Below are 9,839 nucleotides of genomic sequence, written 5' to 3' on the forward strand. Positions count from 1 at the left end.
GTTTTTTTACATTTAGTTTGCAAGAATCAATTCTATAATTGCTTGAGTTTCACATTGTTTCCCCCTCCCTCCCCTCTACCCCCCATGGCGACATACAGTCAAGTATAGGATCTGTAAATACTTTCACATTAGACATCAGTCAGATTATAAAGATGGATTGTATCAGATGGAATGAAAAAATGGTTGATGAAATAAAACCAAACAAGAAAAAGAAAAAGATCAGGTAGTTTGGTTAAATCTGGATAGAAACTCAGTTCTTTCTAGTTCTTTTTCTGGATTTAGACATCTCTCTCCATCGTGAGTCTTTTGGACTTGACTTATCTCAGTGCATTGCTGAGAAGAGTCCAGTCTATTAGAGTTGGTCATCACACGTATATTGTGTCTGTAATTGTGTACAAATTTCTCCTGGTTCTACTCTTCTCACTCAGCATCAGTTCATATAAGCCACTCCTGGTAAATATGAAGTCCATCTACTCCTCATTTCTTATAGCACAATAGTATTTCATAACATGCATACACCACAACTTGTTCAGCTATCCCACATTTGGTGCAAACCCCCATAATTTCCATTTCTTTGCTACCATAAAAAGAGCTGCTATAAATATTTTTGTACATATGAGTCTTTTTCTCACTTCTATGATCTCTTTGGGATACAACCCTAGAAGTGTTATTACTGGGTCAAAGGGTATGAAATTAATTACAGCCCTTTGGGCATAATTCCAGATTACTCTTCAGAAAGTTTGGATTAGTTCACAACTCCACCAGCAATGCATTAGTATTCCAATTTACCTACATCCTCTCCAGCATTCGTCATTTTCCTGTTTTGTAATCTTAGCCAATCTGACTGGTGAGACGTGGTACTTCAGAGTTCTTTTGATTTGCATTTCTCTAATCAATAGTGATTTAGAGCATTTCTTCATGTGCGTATAGCTATCTTTAATTTCGTTCTCTGAAAACTACCTGTTCATATCCTTTTTATCAATTGAGGAATGACATATATTCTTATAGATTTGCCTCAATTCTCTGTATATTTTAGAAATGAGTCCCTTATCAGAGACACAGGTTGTAAAAATTCTTTCCCAATTTCCCACCTCCCTCTTAATCTTGGTTACATTGGCTTTATTTGTACAGAAGCTTTTCAATTTAATGTAATCAAAATTATCCATTTTGCATTTTATAATGCTATCTAATTCTTTTTTAATCATTAAGTATTTCCCTCTCCACAAATCTGACAGTTAAATAATTCAATGTTTTCTGAGATTGCTTACAGTATCAACCTTTATACATAAATCATGCACCCATTTATACTTGATTTTGGTATATGGTGTTAGATAATGGTCTATGTCCAGTTTCTGCCATACTATATTCCAGTTTTACCAGGAGTTTTTGCCAAATAGTGAGTTCTTATCCCCAAAACTAGGGTCTTTTGGTTTATCAAACAATAGATTACTATAGTCATTGACTGCTGAATCTCGTGTGCCTAATCTATTCCATTGATCCACTACTCTATTACTCAGGAAGTACCAAGTAGTTTTGATAACTGCTGCTTTATAATACATATTGAAATCTGGTATAGCTAGTCCACCTTCCCTAGCATTTCTTTGCATTAATTCCCTTGATATTATGGACCGTTTGTTCTTCCAAATGAATTTTGTTACTACTTTTCCTAGCTCTATAAAGTAATTTTTTTAGGTAAACTGATTTGTATGGCACTAAATGTATAATTTAATTTAGGTAAAATTATCATTTTTATTATATTAGCTTGACACATCCATGAGCAATTGATATTTTTGCAATTAGTTAGATCTCACTTTATTTGCATGAATAGTGTTTGTAGTTGTGATCATATAAGTCCTGGGTGTGTTTTGGCAGTTAGATTCGCAAATATTTTATAGTATCTACAGTAACTTTAAATGGGATTTCTCTTTCTATCTCTTGCTGTTGAATTTTATTAGAAATATATAGGAATGCCAAGGATTTATGTGGGTTTATTTTATATTCTACAACTTTGCCAAATTTATTTATTGTCTCAAGTAGTTTTTTACTTGGTTCTATAGGACTTTACTGTTTAAGGTTTTGCCCTGGGGCAATAATTACTATGTTTTCAGTGTCAGAGGATTGAAGCAACTGGGGTTCACTCTGACATCCTGTTCCCTGGAGGTCCAGATAGGGGCTTTTTAAATTTCTGGGCTGTGGATTGTTAGAGTCCAAAGAGTAGCTGCTGCCCCTACCAGTAGCCCTGCATTTGATTTTTAGCCTGCTCTGAACAGTCCCATTACTTTGGTGATTGGCCTGGCAGTGGTCCTTGTGGTTGGTGGGTAAACTTGTCACCATATTGATGAGGCCTCATCCAGCCCTTTGCACCCTAGCATCGAGGTCTCAGCACATCACAAGATCATCTTCTGTTCTCTAGAATTTTTTAAGGGGAATGGGTGATGTATTATGTCAAAAACTTTTTCTGCATCTATTGAGATAATCATACAGTTTCTGTTAGTATTATTGTTAATATGTTCCGTTATGCTGATAGTTTTTTGTTTTTATTTTTGGGTCTTTAATAATTTGTTTATTTACTTTAATTTACAGGATTCAGTTGCAGAATACTTTGATTTTCAAATTATCTCCCCGTCCTTTCCTTCCTCCCACCATGGCCGCATTCAATCTATTATAGGATCTGCAAATAGTTTCATATTACACATTAGTCAGGTTATAAAGGATTGTGTCAGATGGAATAAACAATGGGAAAGAGGAAACAAAATCAAACAAGAAAAATACAGAGAGTGGGCTGTTTGCTTCAATCTACATTCAAACTCTGTTCTTTCTATTTCTTTCTATGAATGTAGACATCTCTCTCCATTATGAGTCTTTTGGAGTTGACTTATAACCCTGAATTGCTGAGAAAAGTCCAGTTTATCAAAGTTGATCATTACACATAAGTTGATTCTGTAACTGTGTACAAATTTCTCCTAGTTCTGCTCTTCTCACTCAGCATCATTTTGTATAAGCCTCTCCAAATAAATATGAAGTCCATCTGCTCCTCATTTCTTGTAGCACAATATTATTCCATTACCACTTGTTTAGCCATTCCCCAATTGATTGGCATCCCCTTAATTTCCAATTCTTTGTCACCTTAAAAAGAACTGCTGTGAATATTTTTGTACGTATGGATCTTCTTCCCACTTCTATGGTCTCTTTGGAATACAAACCTAGAAGGGCTATTGCTGAGTCAAAGGGTTTGAGATTTTTTATAGCTCTTTGGACATAGTTCCAGATTGCTTCCCAAAATGGTTGAATCAGTTAGCAACTCTAACAACAATGCATTAGTGTTCCATTTTGTCCACATCCTCTCCAGCATTTATCATTTTCCTGTTTTGTGATCCTAGCCAATCTGACTGGTGAGATGTGGTACCAGAGAGTTGTGTTGATTTGCATTTATCTAATCAATAACGATTTAGAGTATTTTTTCATATGCTTATAGATATCTTTAATTTCTATCTCTGAAAACTGCCTGTTCATATCCTTTGACCATTTATCAATTGGAGAATGACTTGTATTATTATAAATTTATCTCAGTTCTCTGTATATTTTAGAAGTGAGGCCATCTTCAGAGACATTGGTTTTAAATATTCTTTCCCAATTTTACACTTCCTCCTTAGTCTTAGTTACATTGCCTTTGTTTGTACAGAAGCTTTTCAGTTTAATGTAATCAAATTATCCATTTTGCATTACATAATGCTTTCCAATTCGTTTGGTCATAAAGTCTTCCCCTCTCCATAAACCTGAATTTGTGAAGTCATATAAATGAGGAAAGAGCTTGAGGGAGCAAATGTAAAATAATATGAAGCAAGATCTGAGGCTTGGTCTATGCCAATATCTATGTATTTGGAAGAAGATGAGATTACAAAGGAAAGAGACTGAGTGTTTAGATAGGCAGATAGAGAATGTGGCTGAATAGTGGAGTATGACTAAAACAGAAGGAGAAATTCATATTTTATAGATCTGTTTTCACAATTGGCATGTGAATAGATATGACATTAGTGGTTTTACTAATTTAACAACTATTGTCTAAGCAGATCCTTGCACATGGATTCATTTTAAAGATTTATCAATAATGAAGTTGCAACATGATTCATGAAGTTCTCATACAGATAACAATAGAGAGGATAAGGAACAGAGCAAATAAAGGCATTCGTATGTGTGTGAAACCTTGAATCTTTTGCCTCACAACTGTGATGCTATTAAAATATTTATCTTGTAGGGAAAGATGTCAAGAAAGATTTATGTATTAGTAATTACAATTGCATCTGACACTTAATCACACTTTAGTCAGCCTCATATTGGCATTGTTGTTTAAAATATCTGCTATTATTTTCCATAAATTAAGGGACACAACAATTCTCTCTTTTTAAAAAGCTAAAGATAATACAATATTATCATATCTTTATCACAGAAAGCAGATGATTTGCAAGGTCAGTGTGTCTGAAATGGCAGAATCTTTAGATGTCATTCGTTTTTTTTTCATCATTCAGTTAAGTTTAACAAATATTTTATCAAATAACATTTATGTACAAGACATTGTGCTAGAATTTAGGAATAAAAAAGATGAATAAAACAGTTCCTACTCTCATGAATATTATAACCTAATAAGCAATGGTATGATGGTAGATATTCAACAATCAGCTCTGTGAAAAATAAAAATTCTGCAAAACATACTTTGTTTCATTTGTTTTAGTATTTTCTCCATCACATTCTCTTTTTAGTAAAATTTTATATTTATTTTTAGTTTGCATCATTCACTTCAACAAGAATTTGAATGAAAAATTTTCTCCCTATTTTCCCCAACACACCACCCCATAAAAGCTATCCTCCTGAATACTACCTCCCCCAATCTGCTCTCTCCTATATCCAACCCTATGCCCCCTCCAACTTTCCAGTAGGGCACGGTGTATCTTTATGCCCCAGTGCCCTACTAGAAAAAAAACTGCCTGTATATCTTATTTCCAAGTTGCATATAAAATAATAATAATTATTATATGTACATATATATAAATATATTGAATATTGATTTTAAAATTTTGAATTCCAGATTCCTTCCATTCCTCCATCATCATCCACACTTATTAGGAAGATAAGCAACTCAATATAGGTTGTACATGTGTAGTTATGCAAAACATTTCTATAGTGTATATATTGTGAAAGACTGACTATGTTTCCCTCCACCCTATCCCACCCCCCACTTGATCTATTCTCTACTTTGATCCTGTCCCTTTTCAAAAGTGGGTGCTTGAAACTTCACTCCCCAACAGCCTGCCCTCCCTTCCATCATCCCACTCTCATCCCCTTCTCCTACTCTCCTGAAGGGTGAGATACAATACATAGTGTGCATGTCATTCCCTCCCTAAGGCAAATTCATTGAGAGTAACTTAGACTCATTTCCTTTTGCCTTCCTATACTTCCCCTCCATCGTAACAGTTTTCCCTTGCCTCTTCCATAAGAGATTTACCCCATTCTGTCTCTCCCCATCTCCCCTCATTATATTCCTCTCTCACCTCTGAATTTCACCTTTTAAGTATAATCCATCCTATTCAATTGGTCCTGTGCCCTCTATGTATACCTATACATATATATATACACACACTCACATATGTATTCATACTCCCATATACCCTCTTATATAGACATACACACACACATACACACACACATATATTCCCTTCAACTATTCTCAAACTGAGAAAATTTTCATAAGTTACAATTATCATTTTTCCTTGTAGGAATATAAATAGTTCAAAGTTGATAAGTTCCTTATGGTTTCTTTTCCCTGTTCACCTGCTTATGCTTCTCTTGTTTCTTGTATCTGAATGTCAAATTTTCTATTCAACTCTGGTTTTTTCCCCATGAATGCTTGAAAGTCCTCTATTCCACTGAATGACCATATTTTCCCCTGAAACATGATGCTCAGTTGTTCTGGGTAGGTGATTCTTGGTTTTAATCCCAGCTCCTTTGACCTCTGGAATATCATATTCAAGCCCTTCTCTCCCTTAGTGTAGAAGCTGCTAGATCCTGTTTTATCCTGATTGTGTTTCCACAGTATTCAAATTGTTTCTCCTGGCTCCTTGTAATATTTTCTCCTTGATCTGGGAATTCCAGAACCTGGCTATAATATTCCTCAGAGTTTTCTTTTTGGGATCTTTCTCAGGAAGTGATTGGTGGACTCTTTCAATCTCTATTTTGCCCTCTGGTTCTAAACATCAGGGAAATTTTCCTTGAGAATTTCTTGAAAGATGATTTCTAGGTTATTTTTCTGATGATGGATTTCAGGTAGTCCAATAATTTTTAAATTATTTCTCCTAGATCTATTTTCCTGTTCAGTGTTTTTTTTTCAATGAGATATTTCGTATTTCCTTCTATTTTTTCATTTGTTTGAATTTGCTTAATAGTATTTTTATTTTTCATAAACTCACTAGCTTGCCTTTGCTCCAATCTAAATATGAAGGAATGATTCTCTTCAGTGAGCTTTTGAAATTCTTTTTCCATCAGGCCAATTTGGCTTTTTAAGACATTATTCTCCTCATTGCTTTTTAGAGCCTACTGTGCCATTTGAATTAATCTATTTTTAAGGTGGTATTTTTCTTGTAATGTTTTGATTCAGGAGTCCTTACTTGGTTGTCTTTCTCCTGATCCATGTTTTGATCCCCTTTGTCCCCAAAATAGGAGTGTAAAATCAGATGGCTCTGCTTGCTTTGCTTCCTTTGCTTGCTCATGTTTCCACTCAATTACTTGACTTTTGACCTTTTTGCCATAGTAGAACTCTGCTACCAGAAAGGGAACTTTTTCCCAAATTCCTGGGATTTTTGCAGCTGTTGTATATGTTAGTTGGCTGCTCTTTCTGAAGCCTCCACATGCTCAGGCAAACTGGTCCCCAGGACCTTGACCCTACTCAGTGATCCTGATCCAAGCAGGTAAACAAGTGTGATTACCCCTCAGACTAGTCTCTTGGTCTTACTACAATCTGCAGTCCAGGAGCTCTGAGGTAGCCAGGTGACAGCAACTGCAAGACTGAAGAGCCTCAGCCACTTCTTGCCCAGAGGGCAAAGGCAGGACCAACTACTTTACTCCCTGCTTCCACAAAGTCTACACTGATATGATAGTTCTGGAAATTGCCACAGCTGCTGGTGATCTGAACTTCCTCCAGCCAACGGCTGATTGTGGCTTTCCTGAGGCTAAATCCTCATCCTCACTCAGAGCTGGAATCAGCTCCCAGACTCCTGTGCTGGCATTTTCCTGCCAGCCTGCCAGGCTGTCTTCAGCAGGAGGTAAGCTTCTCTCTGTCATTTGGGTTTTGTAGCTCCAATGTTTGTTTAGAGTCATTTTGTACAAGAGTTGGAGGAGGTGGAAACTGGAGCTGCAAAGAAGTCCTTTTTCTATTCCATCATTTTGGATCTGCCCCCTCCATCACATTCTTAAAACTTGAAAATCAGCAAAACAATAATTCAAGCCCTGCTTTGTATCATTTACCCATTTCCAAGGTATAAATGTTCATATTGAAAATTTTGCAAATAAGCTCGCATTAGTTAGTGTGTTCCAGCATTTCTTTTTTTTTCATGAAATTGCAAAATTCTATTTTAAACAGAATCACAATGGCCATCCAAGTTGAATCCTTCCAAATACAGAGCCAACTTTAAACTCCAGAATTTCAAGACCATTGTTCTCGGAGCTCAACAGTGTGGCCTAGGTCCCCTCTGCAATGTACCATTTTTTTTAAGCATCTTCCTAGTGAGCCAGTTCAGCAAAGATAGGCCCATCCTTCCCTCTAGACCCAGCACCCAGGGGACCACCTAAAAGCACAGGCCCAAATGCCAATGCTCTTATCAAGCTCTCTGGGAGTTCAAGGAATAGAGAGGGGCCAAGGTATGAACTTGCTTCTCATTCAAGAAGGTGCACTAAGGGGCGTGGTATTAAACCACTCTGGGAACAACTTTGGACTCCTCATTTGTCTTCTTTGGAACCTTTGCAGATGGCCCTGACTGAACCAGGCCCCTCATAGCCAGTGTTCTCCCTCCTTCTCTGAGAAGTCTGTCCTATTTTCACTGCCCCTGTCAGGGCCTCTCTCCCCACTTGTGGCATGCTCCTCATGGCCAGCAGTGGGTGCACTGAAGAAATCAGCAAAGAAGAGCTAAGATTTGCCAAGCCAGTTGCTAATATAAGGAGATAATTGTCTTTGCTGAGCTACTGCATTTTACAGCCCCAGATGGAGACATCTATGTTTCCCCATCAGGAATCACTACAAGATAAGACTTAACCATGTAATACTGTTGTACTCCAAATTAATAAATATATGGGTTTGGGAAGCCCTTCAAAGGTAAATTTTGTACAATGTTAAGGACCAAAAATCTATGTATCTAACATATGTATTTTATCCCATGTTCTAATAAAGAATGTTGGGGTACTTCACCCAACAGAATTCAATGAAAATGGTGCTTTTCTGGATGGGTCAGTACACAGGATTCCAAGTTTGATCTTGAACAGAAAAGTCGATGCATCAGTTTTCAAGAAAAGCCACATAGTCGGTCAATCTGGATAACTGTTGTTCATTGGGGATTGGTGGAACTGGAGCAGGCTCTGATAAAGGAATAAATCTGTTAAAGGAAACATCCAGGGAACCGGGTTTCTTGGGCCTCACCATCCTCGTGCTGGAGTAGGTCTGCCATCCTTGCTCCAAGACACCTTTCACTGCTTGGTCCCACAAATGCTGTGAAGTCATCAGTGATGATGGAGGTGTAGGCCTGAGAAACCAGGGTAAAGGCTTTTCTTCTTGTGGCCTCTCTGAGAGCTTCCATGATGGGCTGAATGGTCTCAGACCACTGATGGGAGCTGATGGTTCTGTAGACTCCTGGGAAATCTCTCTGCCAGATTCTCTGTCCTACTGACCAGATTCCCCCAAGCTCAGAATTTGCGGATTTTATGGCAGGAGGAATTCTCTTCCACAGATATCGGGCATTATTCATGTCATTGGGCAGCAGGTACAGGGCCAGCAGCTGGCTGTAGATGGGGGGAGGGGGAGGGGCATGGCGATGCCTCGAGCTCCTGGTTCTCGCACTGGTCCAGCAGCTTCTTTGACCTGAAAGCATTGCTGTCCACCATCACGGCCATGGGCATCTTCCTGCCTGGGCTGGGCCTGGGCCTCCTCCTCTTCCTGCTGTGCCTCTGACTCAGTCTGGGCCCCACGGGCTGGCCGCTGGCTGCAGACCCCAGGAATTCATGGGTGGCCTAGTGTGTTCTAGCATTTCATGGGGATGACACCCAAATGTGATACAAGGTAAAATGTGATCTATGTAAAAAAATGTAGTGCACAAAGTGAAGTTCTTTGTTTATAAATATTTGTTTGTTCCCATCTAAAGAGAAACTTCCTGAAAAAAAAAAAATCCTTGTTACCAGAATGTCCACATATGAAAGATACATCTGCTTCTTTTAAAGAAAGTAAAATAAAGCAGTAAGTCTATGTAGAAAATGGACATTAGTTTGGTTGTTACTTAATGTTAATTAATAGCACATATCTCTTAGTGTTGTTAGGATAGAATGAAATGTTATTTCTGAAATGTTTGCTTGCCTTTTTTATTGATTTTTTTAGTTATTTCAGTCATATCAGATTCTTTATTTGGATTTTTAGTCTTTTTATGTTTTTGTTTTTTGTTTGTTTTCATTCTCCAGATAATTCTCTAGAGAATGAAATTGAGTCAAATAGGTTTAAAGGACTTACTTAGGGTCACACATCTATTTAATTTCTGAAGCTGGATTTAAACTCAGGAAGATGTCTTGCTCTTTTGGGGTGGAGGATAGGA

At 37.5% G+C, this 9,839-nt stretch overlaps 1 pseudogene; it reads right to left on the minus strand.

Moving 5' to 3' along the window:
- Nucleotides 1–8,456: 8,456 nt before the first annotated feature.
- LOC138165534 (COP9 signalosome complex subunit 8 pseudogene) lies at nt 8,457–9,156 on the minus strand (annotated as a pseudogene).
- Nucleotides 9,157–9,839: the final 683 nt, after the last annotated feature.

Source organism: Petaurus breviceps, unplaced genomic scaffold, assembly GCF_028583685.1.
Source record: "Petaurus breviceps papuanus isolate PSGF00001 unplaced genomic scaffold, PetGlider_PUasm1.0 213, whole genome shotgun sequence".
In the NCBI taxonomy this organism is placed as follows: domain Eukaryota; kingdom Metazoa; phylum Chordata; class Mammalia; order Diprotodontia; family Petauridae; genus Petaurus; species Petaurus breviceps.